At 28.5% G+C, this 3,285-nt stretch overlaps 1 non-coding gene across 1 annotated transcript; it reads left to right on the top strand.

Moving 5' to 3' along the window:
• The first annotated feature begins 360 nt into the window (after positions 1-360).
• LOC128594984 (U6 spliceosomal RNA) lies at positions 361-467 on the top strand. Its single transcript, XR_008382680.1, has one exon. It is a non-coding gene; the product is annotated as a U6 spliceosomal RNA (small nuclear RNA).
• The last annotated feature ends 2,818 nt before the right edge of the window (positions 468-3,285 follow it).

Here is a 3,285-nt window from a genome sequence, read left to right on the forward strand (position 1 = left end):
TTTATGTGTAAATAACATATATTTCGAAATTAATTGGACCTTTTACTCTTTTCAATCACAATTGAATACCACATTGAAAATACACTTCTATTAACTTTTAGCTCATCCTCAGAATGAAAATAGAAAAGAACACTGGAGCTCTGGGAGGAAGCTTGTGAAATACCTTTTCACAGGTACTACAGTGGATGAAGTGAAATCTCACTTTCAAGTTTACAGATTCAGATTGCTCCAGCACAAAATGATAGTCCAGATAATCACTTTAATTCTTTACCTAGCAGAGAAAGAGCAGAGAAAATGGTATACAGAATTGGTGCTCGGAACTTGAGAGGGTAGATGGTCTACAATAATCAGAAAAAAAGAGTGCTCGCTTCCGCAGCACATATACTAAAATTGGAACGATACAGAGAAGATTAGCATGGCCCCTGCGCAAGGATGACACGCAAATTCGTGAAGCGTTCCATATTTTTAAAAAGAAAAAATAAAAAAAAAAAGAAAAAAAGAAAAGGAAATATGGAAAACTGTTCCCTCATGGAAACACAATGAACTCTCTGAAGACAGAAAAGGTATTTAAGGTATTTCTTTAGAGATTTTATATACTTTAAATGGCCAAAAGAAGGAGTTGGAAGAAGATTGAACTCAACAGGGTTAAAGACAGGTGAGGTATTTTAAATGGCAAGTGACAGGAGACAAGAAGAATACTAAATAAAGACATGCAGAAAGGAACATGAAAACTGGATACAAAAATTAAATTCAGGGAGAGAGTCTGAGAATTGGATGGTTATAAAAAAAAAGAAGCTGTAGCAAAACATTGGCCATGTTTTAATATTCAGACGGCATCAAAATAGTTTTAACTTACACTTTTCAAAAAGTTATGGTTTGAATTCAATAGCTTCTATCTTTTGGCTCCAACAGTTGTGGGTTTTTGAATTTCCATTTCATTTGCAGGTTTTTGAAGTTGGCTGCAAAAATCTGTTCCCAAACAAAACTCAGACCTACCACAAGAATTAAATATATTTTATGTACTCTCAAGACAGTTTTATCTCTCCTCAAAAAAATTAAAAGTATGGTATTACCAACTTCCTACTCCTACACATGCTTAAGATAGGAAAAGAGTTGATGTCAAACATTATGAATGTCATTTGTCCTTCAGTAAAGTAAAATAAACATTGAACCAGATTGAGATACTGATGTTTATAAAGTATTTCATATTTGCTGATATTTTGTCAGATGTGTTTTTATGATGTATTTATAAGTAATGGGCCTATAATATGCAAATATACTGCTAAAGCATATTTCTAACATGCTTGGAAAGAGTTGCTGTGCTTTACAGCATGTGCTGTGAATTTTATTAACAGCATCTAAGATGGGGCTAGCCATATACTACCTGCTTGAGAGAGAACATGCACTACAGATATTTTATTCTTAATTTACATTCACATAAAATGAGTACTTTGCATATGAGTAATAAGCAGTTTGGCAAGTCATGCTCTAGTATTATGTTGGATTAAGACTATTGGTAACTTTATTCTTTAAGAAACAAGAATATAAGAGATATTAGATAGAGTTAGCAAGTAGATGATTGGTAAATAAACGTGTCAAGACTTACATAAATTTTGGTTAACCTACATAGCTTAAATTAAATAATATATACTGTAGCCAAACATGTTTAGCAACATACATTCAAAAACATACTTTGATTTGACAGTGCTTTATGAATACAATTATATTTATTAAACTACAATTTTCTTAATTTCATATACCATAGGAATTTTTATGTATCTATATCAAAATCTCTCAAGTACATTAGGCACTCAATAAATGCTGAAAATTAAAATACTGAGCTGTATTCTAATAGTTAAGTCTCTTAAATTATATTATCCATGCTCAAGCATAAGTAATTTATTTTTGAAGACTGAAATATAGCCTAAATGCCTGATAATAAATGTTTATTGAACAGATAAACTGATCACTAGAAAATAATTATTAATTTGAAATTAAGTTTTCCTTATGCATATATTCAATATAATTAACATTTACTGTTATGTATTACATATATTTAAAAATATAAGATAAATAAATGTATTAAATACATGCATTTAATTAATGTTTTAAATTTTACATCATCTGTTGATACAATATTTTATTGGTGATTTTCATCACTGATTTTTGTAACCACAGTTACTATATACCTTACCAATATATAATTAAATGCATAGATTCAAAAAGTGCAGTAACATACCAAAAATGTGGAAATCTCTTCAGCTAATTTTCATTGCTTTGGAAGTATTCTTACTTCCTATATTTGTTGTTTTAATTTTTATCAATGGAGTCTCTACTCCTCCAAAGGAGATGAGGAGTCGAAATTACATCACCCACCATGGCACCCTGCCATACCTTCTGGCCTATGTGTATTACATCAGTATTTCTTAAATATCATTTTTATATACTCTTTGGAAAAAGAAGTAAAGTTTTATTTTATCTGTATATATTTAGTTATGAATAATTATGTGTTCATGTTAATATGTTCAAAAAAACTATAACCAACACATTTAAAAAGCTCTGCTTTGATTGTTCAAAGTAAAAGCTATATGGTATTTCAACTAAGGCATTTTATTTTACTTTTTCTTGTTTTAAGCTATTCATAATAAGATTTAGTTTAAATATAACTGGTAGTATGTTTTAAAGATAATTTTTACTAATTTTGTATTACTCAAATATATAACCATAGCTTAAAAACTTTGCAAATTAAAAACAGAATATAGAAATGAAAGTTTTTCACACCCAAAGCTCAATAGTGTTAACATATAGGTTGTGTTAAATGTTCCTGCATGCTTTTTAATAAGTTAGAAGTCACATCATTTTTTACAATAATACAGAATTCTTTTGTGTTTTACATAATGGAAACATACAAGCATCATTTCAATGATATAAAAATTAATCCAGTTTCTTATTTAGCACATTAGAAATACCTCAAAATAGAATATCTTAACAATGATTATGATATACTAAATCATCATCTGTCTCAGCTGCAGAATTAGTTAGGCTTGCATATTTTATTTTCATTGGTGAAGACAATGTAATATCAAGATTTTTTTTTATTTCAGGAAGTTGACTAAATTTCTATTTTTTGATCAGTGATATATATCTCTTTTATGTGACTTTTCACAATATGTTTTTTGATAATTTATTTTTGAGATTATTTTTCTTTATGTATTATAATTTTTTTAAATTATCCAAGAACACACATTGATTGTAGAAAAATACTGTATCATGCATATTAAGTAA

The sequence above is a fragment of the Nycticebus coucang genome, chromosome 9 (assembly GCF_027406575.1).
Source record: "Nycticebus coucang isolate mNycCou1 chromosome 9, mNycCou1.pri, whole genome shotgun sequence".
NCBI lineage: Eukaryota > Metazoa > Chordata > Mammalia > Primates > Lorisidae > Nycticebus > Nycticebus coucang.